Source organism: Loxodonta africana, chromosome 27, assembly GCF_030014295.1.
Source record: "Loxodonta africana isolate mLoxAfr1 chromosome 27, mLoxAfr1.hap2, whole genome shotgun sequence".
Taxonomy (NCBI): Eukaryota; Metazoa; Chordata; class Mammalia; order Proboscidea; family Elephantidae; genus Loxodonta; species Loxodonta africana.
The window spans coordinates 21,676,936-21,692,392 of NC_087368.1; positions in this window are offsets into that span (position 1 = coordinate 21,676,936).

Sequence of the window (15,457 nt, forward strand, 5' to 3'; positions counted from 1 at the left end):
TTAAACCGCTGCAGGGAAAAAAGATGTTTCTCCCTGAGTTTTGATCTATTCAGTTGAGAACTGAAGTGGAGAAGTCTCTCCTAGGATTATAATAGTAAACTCTGCTTGATCCATATTCCCCAAGGAAGAGAAAGCAAAGCTGATGGTGAGTAGTTTTGGGAACAGCTAGCCAACAGCGTTAAAACTGCACAGTTTGAAAACCATCAGACATTTACAGCAGCAGCAGCTTAGACAGTTTACTTCTCGAAATAAAAATTGGAGTTGAAACTTGAACAAAAATAGGTTCTCAAAATTGGTGGCATCATTAGGAAGCTTAGAAGAAATTGTTGGTAAGTTTATAAAATGACGGGACTGTCCAATTTCATGAGTGCCATAGTATATGGGATTCCCAAAAGCGTGAGAATGGAGAAAAATATCAGCTATTAATTTTGGGGAACAAAAAACTTCCAAAGCCATATTCATAACAGAGAATATAATCTCTCGAACTTCAGTTTTGCTTATTGATAAAGAAAATTCTAAGTTTCTGATTCAAATCAACTCATCCGCCACTCAAATACCTAGAGTGGATAAAATGGAATGTATAATATATACCGCTTCCCTTCGGTGTGATTGTGTTTCCCTCAAAATGTGAATAAATTCCAGAGGAAAGTGTAGTGCCTCCATTCTTGGAATTTTGTGTCAATTACAGCATTCATGAAATTTAAGTGAGGTCTTCGCTTAGATCATCAATAGTAATATAATACGTTCTTGGTGCATTTCTTCCATGCAGCCTACATTAATAGGAGAAAACAGGTAAAGGTTTCATAGACTTTTAAAATTTTTATTGTGGTGAGATATGACATTTGCTATTCCAACCATTTGCATGTGTACAATTCAGCGACATTAATTACTGCATTCACCATGTTGTACACTATCACCCTATCCATTTCCAAGTTTTTTTATTGACCCTAATAGTAAGTCAGTACCCCTTAAGCCATACCTCCCCATTTTCCCCTCACATCCACCCTTGGTAACTAACCATTAATAAATTTTGATCTCTGTGCACTTGTTTGTTCTAGATATTTCATGTAAGTAGGATCATACAATATTTATCCTTTTGTGTCTGACTTACTTCACTCAGCACAACATATTTAAGGTTCATCCGCGTTGTCGCATGTATCAGAACTTCATTTCTCTTTATGGCGGAGTAATATTCCACTGTATGGACATGCTAGCTTTTCTTTATTCATCTGTTGATGAACATTAAGGCTGTTTCCACGTTTTGGCTATTGTGAATAGTGCCGCAGTGAGCATTGGTGTACATGTGTCTGTCTGAGTCCCTGCCTTCAAGTCTTTTGGGTATATGCCTAGGAGTGGAATTGCCTGATCACGTGGTAATTTTTGGAGCCCTGGTGGTGCAGTGGTTAAGAGTTTGGCTGCTGCAAAAGGTTGGCAGTTCAAATCCACTAGCTGCTCCTTGGAAACCCTATGGGGCAGTTCTACTCTACCATAGGGTCACTATGAGTTGGAATTAACTGGACGGCAACAGGTTTGATTTTTTATGGTAATTTTATGTTTACCTTTTTGAGGAACTGGCAGACTGTTTCCCATAGTGGCTACATCATTTTGCATTCCCACCAGCAATGGATGAAGGTTGCAATTTCTCCATTTCCTCACCAACACTTATATTCCATTTATCTGAAATAGCCCTGCTAGTGGGGCGAAGTGGTATAAGGGAGAGGTTTTAGTTTTCGGCAAATGTGTAAATCCAAGCGTGGTTCAAGTTCTGGGATAAAGAATTTCTTTCGCCTGAATCCCCAGTACACGTGGCCTTGGCGGAGGAAGGAAACTGGCCTGTAATGAGGATCAGGAAAGAGCTGTGGGGCAAAGATGAGCAGACCTTGGCACGTGAACTCCGCAGGCCAGAGGAGGTAGCTCCTCCCCAGAAGTGAAAGCCTGATCCTGCCCAGCCTGAAGCTACTGCATTGTCACAGGCTCTTCAAACCGCCCAGTCTCAGGCCCTGCTAGCTAGTTCTCTCTCAAACGAAAGAAGTATTTCAGAATTGGAATTATCAGGACAGGACAAAGTTCAAGGTCTAGGTTAGTTTTTCAGCCAATTGTGGGTGATTGTGCCAGGAGGATAATTATTATTGGACTTGCAGGACCTTATTGTATTTCTTCACAGCTGCAGGTCTGGAAGCTCAGATCTGGAGAGCTGTGTTTGCTCAGGGTCTAGCCTGGTGATGTGTGCACAGCTGTTAGCTGCCATTGAGTTGGCCTCTGACCCCTGGCGACTCTAGGTACAATGAAATAAAGTGCTGCCCAGTCCTGTGCATCCCAAGATCAATTGCAGGTCAGACTGTAGTGATTCATAGAGTTTTCTTCTTTTCTAAGTTTTATTTATTTTGTTATTGCTATTGAGAATATATACAGCAAAACGGATACCAATTCAACAGGTTCTACATGTACAATTTAGTGACACTACATTTTTAAAGTTATGCAACTATTCTAACCTTTCTATTCTGAGTTGCTTCTCCCTCACTGGCATAAACTCACTGCCCTGAAAGTTCTTTTCTAATCTTTCTAGTTGCTGTTATCAATTTGATCCCATCTAGTTCTTAAAAGAGCATAATGCTCAAGGCAGACTTTTTTTTTTTTTTACTAGTTAAACTAAACTATTGTTCAGTTTTAAGATGACTTCAGGGAATAGTTTTGGTTTAAGGTTTAAAGACACCTCAGGGCAATAGTTTCAGGGGTTCATCTACCCTCCATGGCTCCAGAAAGTCTGAAGTACGTGAGAATTTGAAATTCTGATCTGCATTTTCCCCTTTTTAATCAGAATTCTTCTACAGAATCTTTGATCAAAATGGTCAGTAATGGCAGCTGGCACCATCCAGTTCTCCTGGTCTTGTAGCAAAGAAGGTGGTTGTTCATGGGGGCAATTAGCCACCATTCCATATCCTCCTCCTATTTCTGACACTCCTTCTTCCTCTATTGCTCCAGGTAAAGAAAGACCTATTGTTGTGCCTTGGATGGCCTCTTGCAATCTTTTAAGACCCTAAGTACGATACTACGAACTAGGAGGTAAAACAGAAGCACTAAACATGTTATCAGGCCAATTAACTGGGATGAAACCATGACCCTAAACCTCCAAATCAAGGAATCAAATCCCATGGGGTACTGGTTGTACATGGGCAGCTTCAGCAGCTACGTTTCATTTTTCTTTTTTTTTGGAGGGGGGGGGTTTGTTTTAAATATATCTATCACACAACTTTTGCCAATTCAGTTTTTTACAGGTGTAGCAACTTACTGACAGCAATTACAATAATTGGCTGTACAACCCTACCCTTAATCAATGTGATTTTTCCATTACCATTAACCCTGATTTTCTCTCTCCCTCCCACTCCTGGTAACCACTGAAAAATCTGGTTTCTATCCATTTGCCTTTTCTTTTTATATAAGTGAGGTCATACAATATTTGTCCTGTGACTGGCTTATTTTGCTCAGCATAATGTCTTCCACCTCCATCCATACTGTATGTAGCATATATCAAGACTTCATTTCTCCTGCTGGCTGAGTAGTATTCCATGGTATATATGTCCCACATTTTGATTATCCATTCATCTGCTGATGGGCATTTAGGTTGTTTCTACCTTTTTTTCTACCTTTTGGCTGTCGTGAATAGTGCTGCTATAAACATTGGTGCTCAAGCCTCTTTTTAAGTCTCTGGCTTTCAAGTCTTTTGGGTGTATACCTAGGATTGGAATTGCCAGGTCGTATGGTGGTTTTTTTAGTTTTTTTGAGGGACCACCACATTGTTTTCACAACTTGTGTACCACTTTGCATTCCCACCAGCAATGGATAAGGGTTACAATTTCTCCACATCCTTGCCAACATTTGTTATTTTCTGCATTTTTTTTTTTATCTTAGCCATACTAGTGGAAGCGAAATGGTCTCTTATTGAAGTTTTGATTTGTATCTCTCTAATGACTAATGATGCTGAGCATTTTTCATATGTTTGGTGGCCATCTGAATGTTCTCTTCAGTGAAATGCCTATTTAAGTTCTTTGCCCATTTTATGATTGAGTTATTTATCTTTTTGTTGTAAAGTTTTAATATATATTTGGTTATTAGATTCTTGTCAGATGTATGGTTTCTGAAGATATTCCCCAGTCAGTAGCTTGTGTTTCCACTTTTTTGTTAAAGACTTTTGATGAACAAAGTTTTTAATTTTTATGAGATCCCCTTTATTTAGTCTTTTGCTGTTTGTGCTTTTGTTATCATATTAGATAATCCATTGTTGAAAGCTAGGCCTGACAGTGTTGCCCCTGCTTATTCTAAGAATTTCATGGTTTTAGTTTGCACATTGAGGTCGTTAATCCATTTTGAATTTGTTTTTGTATATGGTGTGAGGCATGGATCCTGTTTCACCTTTCTGCATGTGGAAATCCAATTTTCCCAGCACCATTTCTTGAAAAGACTCTTCTTTCCTCATCGAATGGACTTAGCACTCTTGTCAAAAATCAGTTGACCATAGATGTGTGGGGTTTATTTCTGGATTCTCAATTCTATTCCACTGGTTTATGGGTCTATTGTTACACCAGTACCAGCTGTTTTGATTACTGTAGCTGTACAGTATGTTTTAAAATCAGGAATTGTGAGTCCTCCTACTTTGTTCTTCTCTTTCAACACTGTTTTAGCTATTTGGGACCTCTTGCCGTTCCATACAAAGTTGAGGATTGGTTTTTCTGCTTCTGTAAAGAAGGCTGTTGGAATTTTGATTGGGATTACATTCAATCTATAGATAGCTTTAGGTAGTATTGACGTCTTAACAATATTAAGTCTTCCAATCCATGAACATGGAAAATCTTTCCACTTATTTAAGGTTTTCTAATCTTTTTCAGCAGTTTTTTATAGTTTTAATTGTATAAGTCCTTCACATCCTTGGTTAGAATTATTCCTAGGTATTTTATTCTACTGAATGCTATTGTAAATGGAATTGTTTCCCTAATTTCCCTGTCAGATTTCTCATTGCTTGTGTATAGAAATCCAATTGATTTTTGTTTGTTGACCTTCTACCTGGCAACTCTGCTAAATTCCTCTATCAGCTCTAGAAGTTTTCTTGTGGTCTTTTAGGGATTTTCTACATATAGGATCATATCATCCACAAATAGAATTTTACTACTTTTTCAACCTGGATACTTTTTTTTGTTCTTTTTATTGTCTTATTGCTTTGGCTAGTACTTCTAATATAATACTGAACAGAAGTTGTGAGAGCTGGTACCCTTGCCTTGTTCCCAATTTTGAAGGAAAAGCTCTCAGTCTTTCTCTATTATGTGTAATGTTGGCTGTTGGTTTTCATATATGCCCTGAATCATATTCAGGTATTTTCCTTCTATTCCAATCTTTTTGGGGGGTTTTTATCAAGAAAGGGTGTTGGCCCACTGCTAGAAAGGCATGTAGACCAAGATACATCAAATGGCATAACTACTAGAGATGTTCATTCTGGTAGTTATCTGAGAGCAAATGATTGGAACCAGAGCAGGTGCTAATTGCCACATTCATGACCTAAGTAATTAGTCAATCCTACTATGATTACTTAAGGAGCCCTGGTAGCACAGTGTTTAAGTGCTCCACTGCTAATGGAAAGATAGGCAGTTGGAACCCATAAGCCACTCTGTAAAGATTACATCCTTGGAAATCCTATGGGGCAATTCTACTCTCTCCTATAGGGTTGCAATGAGTCAGAATCAATTTGACAACGATCGGTTTTTTTGTTGCTTTTTCTTTTTTAAAATCATTATTTATCTAATTGGTCTTGCTTTAGGTTAATGTTTGTTTAAAATTTAAACATCTGTATTTCCTCCTCTAGATCATAAATTTCTCAAGGGCAACAACTGGTATTTATTAATCTTTGTATGTAAAGATCCTAGAACAGAGTCTGACACTCACTACATGATTAAAAAATGGAATAAGCCCATGAATTAATGAATGAACAAATGCTTGTTTGGATGAATAATAGCAGCAAAAGAATATTAAGTTGAACCTAGGTAAATTAAAAATAGAAGTTACCCATTCACCATATTCACTGTTGTAATGTGAATAAATAGCCTCTGTTTTGAAAAAACTGCTATTTAGTAAAAAGGCTGCTCCGTGTAGAGCTAGATCTGAGTTCTAATAGAACCTCCATACTCTGAGCTAATCACTATTTCTTCAGTAGTAAAGTCATGACATCTGCCTTTCTTACTTCACATTTATTGAATATTTATCCCTCAAGGATGAGAAATAAGGTAATGCAACTAAAACATTTTGTAAAACATCTTTTATGATATTTGATGTTTCTGGGACCAAACCCAATATTTTATTGTTTCTGACATTTCTCATTTTAAAAAATGGAAGCCATATATGACCAAGGACTATTGAAAGATAATAAATACCTGGGACCATAAATCAAAAGGACACCTAGGTTCTCATGTATCTTCCAACTCAGTGTTTATGGTCTGGGTCCAACCACACTTACTACGAAAATAGAATGAAGAAGAAGATCCAAAAGTATATTGAAAACTACTAACTTCTATAAACTTCTAGACATTGCTGTTATTTTTCTTTGCTTTTCTGAATTGGTATGTAGGACATTAGCTAATTAATAGTGAAAGAAGTAACTACTGATGAAACTGTAAGATACAAGCATAACAAAAACAAAAAAGAATCAAACCTGCTGCCGTCAAGTCGATTCCAACTCGTAGTGACCCTATAGGACAGAGAAGAAGTGTCCCATTGGGTTTCCAAGGAGCAGCTGATGGATTTGAACTGCCAGCCTTCTGGTTAGCAGCTGAGCTCTTGACCACTGCACCACTAGGGCTCCAAGACATAAGCATAAGATTACCAAACAAGGGTGAAAAAACAGTAGAAATGTTACCGTATTAAATGTGAAACACTGCTCAAGTATGTTACAAGGGAAGCCCCTGAGTAGTGCAAACATTTAACATATGTGGTCATTAACCAAAAGGCTGGAGGTTCTAGTTCACCTACAGGCATCTTGGAAGAAAGACCAGGTGATATACTTCCAAAAAATCAACCATTGAAAACCCTATGGAGCACTGCTCTATCGGACACACGTGGAGTTGTCATGAATCAGAACTTACTCAACAGCAGTTGGTTTTCATGTTACAAGTAAAAGTATATACACTTGAGTTCAAGGGTTACAGATATAATCACAAAATATTTAGCACGACTTTCTAAAGTCTTCTCCTATCCTGTGATTTCACAGTATTCAAGGTCTGGAATGTCAAATGTGTCTACACTCCTTGGCCATGCCTCTGGGCCAAACTGCTTATATGCCAATTAGTCTTCCTTACCTGCGGTTTAGGCTAGAAACAACCATAATTGAATGAACGTATTATGTCAGTTGTTGTTTATAATTGTGTCTCCATTTGGCAGTATTTTCTTTTTACTTAAATTTGAATTGTTACTAAAAAGACAGAAAGAAAACCTGTATACTTGGGAAATAGCTCAGTAACAATTGCTTTGTGGGGGAAAAAAAAAAAACCCACTGCCGTCAAGTCGATTATTTTGGGCAGCTAACCCATAAATGCTTACCCTTGAACTCAAATTTGGATGATGTCTTACTAAAATGATTGACTCAGGGGGGAAAAACTAATTAGTGATCAAAGTCCAAATTATGAGCGTTCAGGGCACTTGTCCAAAATAAATCTATCTGAGAAAAGTATTGATTTGGGGCTTGGCAATCCTTGGCAAAACTTTAATTCGATTAATATTTTTTGAAGATACATTGTGTGCAAAATACCATTTAGTCCTTATGTTCATATAACTTATAATGCAGTGGAAAAGATAAGCATAGACTCAAGGAACAATACTCCGAGAGATAATGTATCTTATAATTAAGATCAATATTTTGATTTTTTCCATATGTAGTTATGACTTTATCTTTGTATGGTGGATCCATTTCTTGAAAGAATGCTTATTCTGAATGTATGAATATTGGATAATATTCTCCACTGTGTCTTTCCATGTAGGAGGTATGTTCTTCTGGGGTAATAAAACTATAGCTAAAATTCATCACAATATTTTTACAGATACTGTTAATAATAACCACCACTTGTTGAGTGGCAAGGTCACCCTATACCCTATACTATCCTGGAAGGTACAAATCATTTTCCTTATTTTATTGATAAAGAGATTCACTGTCAGTGAGTGACTTGCCTAAGTTTCCATAACTAGGACGTATCAGAACAGATTCAATAAACCTGCATCTCCCTGGCTCAGCACATGTTCTTTTCTACAATACTACATTGACAACCAGCAAAAAAATAATTACCATTATTTCCCACAGTTGTTAGTGTATCTAGAATTATCTCAAAACAAAAAGTTTAATTAAAAGAAGCAATTAGCCGGGTAACTCTCCAGGTTATAAAGCAGGAATGTAAAGTAGCCCAGAATTGTTTGTGTTTTCCACAAAAAAAGCAATTTTAGTTTAACGAAATGAATACCCTGCATTCTAAAGACACTGAGATTCCAACAAAAAGAAAACCCTTCCCTAAAAGGCATAACAATATTGTGTACACTTAACTTTTGTCCTTAAACCACTTTTTTTTTTTTTTTTAATAACTTTCTGGAAGATGCCATCTTTCAGAGGTCAGAAGTTTGAACATAGACAAGGGGCATGTAAACATAAGAGATACAATTATTTAAAGTGAACAAACACAATTACTGAAACACTGGCCAAAGGGGCTGGATAATATTTTGAGGGTCATTTTCTAGCTACTCCATTTCAAGTTATCTGGTAAACTAGACTGATAAAATCTGAATCAGATTTTTATCCACCCAGCTACAATGTAAGTTTGCATGCATGGCGTAACTAAGTGGCTTCAAATAGAAATACATTCAAGAACTCTATATAACAAAACTGAGCTGAAAACCCGGTACACACAAGCCAGCAGTGATGCGTGTGATAGTTTAAGATGAAATAAACGCCCATCACCAGGAAGCCCATTTAAAGTAAACTCTTACATCTTCAACATGGTTCCATGGAATGGTACAATTACAGGTTTGCAGAACTCACAATCCAAAGGTCTGAATTGCCTCCCTTGCCCCAAGGGGGAGAAAAAAAAAGGGCAACTCAAAAATTAGGTTAAATATGAGGGGGGAGACTTAAGCTAGTTTTTCTTCCAAATATAGAATGAAAATGGTGCTAACTTGAAGGGAAAGAAAAGAACTGCTGTGCTCTTCCCACTGACCTTAAGCGAAACTTTCTTTTTTACGTATTTTGTATCATTACCCCATATTGTTCGTGTGACCAACATGAAAAGAATATGTCAGCGTTTCCTTATCTGAAGCAGCTTTTACCCAGAGACAAGAAAGAAAGAATTCCACCGCACAACAGATAACACAGACTTTTTTCCTCCCCTTTTAAGGCCTAGAAGTCTGTAATAACTCCAAACAAGAAAGGTGGTTTACAATCCTCACACTTCCTGCCATAAAACCCCAAACCCATTGCACAAATGTAAAGCCTGAAGAGGAAAAAAGACAAAGATACCAGTTTCCTGCTTAAAAAAATCTATGAAGGGTGCTCCTTCCACTTCTCACCTAATACGCTTATGACATGTCCAATTCCGTACATGGGCAGAGTTCACCAACGCATTGCAAAGCGTGTTTGACAGAGTGTCTATCCATTTGGGCTAGCAGATCCCCACTGTCAACAGTCACATGTGATCTCTCCTCCGGTGCTTGACACCCTGTGACTGAGGTTTGCATTTTCTGGGGTGAGAACTGTGATTCACAGCCCAGATGGTAGCGCTGTCTGAAAAGCCTTGGATTTCAAATGAAAAGGTTTGTTTGGATTCCTGTAACAATTATTACCTAACACATTTTTAGAGTAGCTTCATTTGGACCTAATGAGAACACAGCCGCCATCCAGGTCACTATAACTTTCTGGCTATAAAGCTTTCGGTACAAATTTCATCAGGTCTTCAACAAACAATACTGAATTGTAAGCAAGTCTGAGTTCATTCACTTGACAAATGTCACTTAGTCCGTAAAAAAATGGGGGCACACATCCTTTAAAAAAAAACTACTACTACCAAATATTTTCTAATTGACATTTCTTTTTCCATTAGACAACATGCTACCTAACAACATTTCCGTCTAATTTTGTAACCTGTCAGTCCTTTTCAGTTATTAAGAGACACTCATTATCTATTTTAATACTTCAATCTCATATTTGGTTAATAACTCTTCTTTTTCCCTCCAGGCCCCAGAGTTCTGATGGAGGCAAATAGGGCCTCATTTGATACTACAACTTCTCCTTTTTTTTCCAATTGGCTTCTTACTCCACTGAAATAGGGTAGGAAGGATGTAGAGGGGAAAAAAAACGTTTCCTGCTCTGCTGGCCCATGGAGATTTGACTGTCTGTGCCTTACCTGAACAATCCCACAGGGAACAGTGAACTGATGCATTCTTCTTTGTTGGTTTCCTCTGTGTGGCCAGTATCCATAGGGGCTGCATTTATTACACCTTACTACCCCTACCTCAAGCAATGTCCTGGAGTAGGGGCTTTGCCTTACCTAAGCCAACCAGCCCTGTCACAATCTCTTGCTGCTGGATTCTCCTTATCCAGTGGATGGCCCTCTATCCATGGAAATTTACCCATCTGTGCCACGCCAAATGGTAGAAACAGGCTGTACTTCTTGCATCTGTTTCTGGGTCCCACTAAGTCTTCTAGACTTTCTCATTTCTAGGCAGCATCAATTTCTCATTCAGTCAGTGGCTTATAACTTTTTTTTTTTTTTTTTTACACAATATGCAATCACTACTCTCTAATTTATAGTTGCAGTCTCTGCATTATTTGGTAACTCACAAGGGTTGCTATGAGTTGGGATCAACTTGATGGCAATGGGTTTGGTTTTTCGGTTTTGGAAGGGTAGGGAGGAGATCCTGGCTACTCAATGGTTAAGCACTAACTGAAAGGTTGGCAGTTTTCACCCACCCAGTGGCTCTGTGGGAGAAAGACCTAACGATCTGTTCTTGTAAAGACTGCAGCCTAGAAAACCCCATGGGGCATTTCTACTCCATTACATAGGGTCATGATGTGTCAAAAATCTACTTACACCCAATAACAAAAAGGGCAGGAAACACTCTCAACTGGAACTGACAATATCCTAATATGATGGATAACTCTGTGCAAGATACTGCCATTACAATAAAGGGTAGAACACGGCCGTGAATCTCATGTCATCATGCAGCACCCTTTGTCTTCCTCGTCTCTGTCATAATTCATGGTGACTTCAGTATGCGCAGAGATGGCCCTTCCAAACCCTGGTCTTCCACCTCTTTAACCATGACTCATCTTACTCTCCAGCCTACCTCAGCCACACACTTTTATGTTCATACCCAAATCTTGATGGTGTAAATAAGGGAATCCCCTCCAAACTCTCAACTACTCCACTTTCTGACCATCACCTCCTATCTATTCTGCTCTTGTGTTTTGATACCAGGACTGGAATCATTCTTTATGCCCTACTAACACAGTTTCCTGTGCCTCACCACCTGGCCTGCTCTTATCCAATGTAAGTTCCATGGCAATCGTTCTAATCACAAACTTGCATGCACCCTCTACTCCTTTACCTTTTTCTTGATTCATCTAAGTTCTTGCTTCGTTAAACTACAGTGTTGCTGGGTGTCGTCGAGTCAGTTTTTTACTCAAAGTGACCCCATGTGACAAAGTAGAACTGTCTCACATCCTCTTTCAATCTAATGATCCACCTGCTTCTTACTAGCATTCCCTTTGCTGAACGTGGAGGAGAAACAAGCAATTACATTGATTATTAAGCCTTTCTGTTGTCTATGTTTGAAAGCCAGATTCCCTCTCCCCAGGCCCCTGATTTCTAGCTGGGTATCTCAGGCAAGCTATTTAATTGCTCTGTGCCTCAGCTTCCTCAGCTTTTAATATGGAGAATATATTAGTACACATTTCAAAGAGATACAATATGGATTAAATGAGTCAATACATGTAAAGCAGTGCCTGGCACTTAATAAGTCTTGAGAAATGTTGGCTGTTATTGTTGCTATTATTAAAAATACTTTTCTGTCCTTCAGAAACATAAACTCACTCCAACAGGCACAGTCAAATCCCTTATGAATTTATCTCTGGCTTATGGCAGAAATGTTAATATGACAGAAATGAGCAATTTGTTTACATATTATTGAAACTATAAAAATTTATCTCGATATCATGGTTTTGATTGTACACCAATGTCCATCAGGCATGTTTTCTTCAAAATAAAGCTTCTTTAATGCTTTTTTTATAAAGTTCATTATAGAAGTATAAACCCAAACCAAACCAAGCTCGTTGCCGTGGAGCCGATTTTGACTCATAGCAACCCTATAGGAAGGAATAGAACTGCGTGATAGAGTTTCCAAAGAGGGCCTGGTGGATCTGAACTGCTGACCTTTTGGTTAGCAGCGGTAGCCCTTAACCACTACACCACCAGGGTTTCAAGTACAAAAAACAAAGATAATCTATAGTCAGTGATTTCCTACATGAAACCATCACCAACAGTGTTTAAAAAAAAAAAAAAATTGCCATTGAGTCAATTCCAATGCACAGCAACCCCACATGTGCTCCAGAAGGTATTCAAGGATGCGACCTTTTGGAAACAGATTGCCAGGCTTATCTTCGAGTCATCTCCCTGTGGGTTCCAACCGCTCACCTTTCAGTCACTAGTTGAGTGCTTAACGGTTTACACCACCCACTCACAAAAGGACAAATACCGTATGATCTGACTTACACAAAATATTTAGAACAGGCGAATGTATAGAGACCAAAGTCTATTAATGGTTACCAGAGATGGAAGGGAGGGGAACCAGGGAGTCACTGCTGAGGGGGCACTGAGTTTCTGTTAACGGTGTTGGAAAAATTGAGACAAAAATAGTGGTGATGGTTGTACAACGTGATGAAGGTAATTAATATCAGTGAATTGTATATGTAAGCAATGTTGAAATGGCAAATGTTTTGATATACTATATATATGTATATATATATATTTCTTAACCACAATAAAAAAGAATAAATAAAAAAGATACTGTTTTACATAAAAAAACAAGATGGTGATAGAGGAATACATGAAATATGACTACAAATATAAAGCCACTCAGATGGAACATTTCTAAGTTTAATCAATTCATACACATTGCCATTGGGTTGATTCTGACTCACAGTGACACTACAGAACAGAGTAGAACCGCTCCTTGCATAGGAATTCCTAGGCTATAATCTTTACAGAAGCAGACTCCACACCTTCCTCCTACAGGGCAGCTGGTGGGTTCAAACCACTGACCTTTAGGTTAGCAGCCAACCAAGCACTTAACCATCGTGCCACCAAGCCTCCTTAATCAATTCATACCAAAAAAAAAAACCAAACCCATTACCGTCAAGTCGATTCCAACTCATAGCGACCCTACAGGACATAGTTATCCTTAATTATGTGTTAGCGAACATATTACAAAGTCTTTGGTTAAATATTTAAAAGTATGAAAAGAGATGTTATAAAATATTAAGAATGAGAGATGATAACAAAATCAGAGTCTACCATAAAGTGAGCAAAACATTTACTATTCAATGCCCTCTCTTTAGTATGTATAGGAAATGAGATAGCAAGTTATAATAGGAACTATATTATCGTGAGCATATTAATTATATAAAAACTGCAGGAATAAGCATTAGCACATAAAAGAGAATTCCATCATTGAGATTATCAAGAAGTTTGCACACATAATTACATAGTGCTTTTCCAGTCTTAACACAATGAAGCTTTCAGATTAAAAAAAAAAAAAACCCATAGGAGGAAAAAATAGACTAGAGCATTTCATTATCCCTAAATCTCTAAGGGAACTGAAATTGTTGTTAAGTTTCAGGAAATTCACAGAGGAGGAAATATAAACTTCATTTAAAAAAAAAAAAAAAACATTGCCGTTGATTCCAGCTCATAGCGACCATACAAACTTCACAGAAGCCCTAAATTACAAGCACATTAAGAAATGTATATGGTTGATTGTGAAGTGATTTTCTCATAAGTTCTCCACTACCTTTCAGTTAGATGCAAGACTGCTAAATTCATACCACTTATTGCCTAGAAATCACTGCCATATTTTAATAAATTGTCTTTTTATCCTGACTTTCAGTATATCTTTTGGCTTATCCATGGGGGAGCAATTCAAATTCATATTCATTCTCATGAGATGCCTCCTAGTGAATTCAAACAGATTTAAGGAATCAAGATGGAAATCACCACTCTTAAGGAGCTATTTATTTAAGATAATGCTAGCTGTTAAGTCCAAAAATGTCAGTGATTGATATGTGTATTTCTTGCTCACTTAAGACCAATTGCACCAGAGAGCATAGGCTGGGGATTCCGCTCCATACAGTTATTCAGGGAACCAAGCTGTTCAATGCATGATTGCTAAGGTATACCTGATAATGACATACAGGGGAAGGGTTGCAGATAGTGAGGGGGGTGGTTTATGCTTAGAAGTGGGTTGCATCATTTCTGCCAAATTCTATTCACCAGCAATCACATCTAGTCACATTTAACAGGAAGAGAGGCCCAGAAATGTAGTCAGCTTCAAAGGAAGAAATGAAAGTAGGTGTTATAAACAGCTAACCAATGTTGTCATCACCAGGGCAGTTAGGAGGGCTGATTTTGGTTTTCAAACCTGAGAACTTCCCAGTGGACAAAACTGAACAACGAAGCATGGATTCCAGAACCTATGACAGTACACTGTCCTTAGTGCTAAGACAATGTACATCATGTGTGTCACTGTCCCTAAAGGGACATAATATCATCCTACAAGGTAAGAGGGAACCACTGAGCAAATACTAGAGTATAGAAGGTCAAAAATCTTTGAGACTGGAATGATTAGGGAAAGCAAGGATCACAGCAGGGCCTTGAAAGATGGGCTTTCTCTGCAACACTCCCCACCCCCATCTGCACATCATCCACATTATTTCAGTTCTAGAATGGTGGGCGTGCTAAGCCAAAGATAAGCAATGTATGGTACTTCCAGACCACAGTCATTGGTTCAAGACTCAGCATGTGACTTAATTGCTCCAAGCAGAGTGAAGTATAGAGCTTGCTTTCTCTAGACTTTGTGGTGTATAGATCTTATGTCTGAAATATCTTGAACCATTCTGCAACCAGTAGAAAAATCACCTTGAAGGCAAAGCCAATTCATAGAGTAAGGCAGAGCTAAACTGAGAGAAAAGGGCTGGAGCCTTCATTAAAACATACCTAAATTCAGCTCTATTCTGAACTTTCATTTATATAAGCAGATTAAATGTTTCATTATATAAGCCACTGGAGTTTTTTTTTTTTTTTTTTTACTTACAAGTAGAAGAAAACTAGTTATTACAGATGGCTAAGATTCAAAATGAGAGATAGAAGATTCAGAACTGAGAATTTGC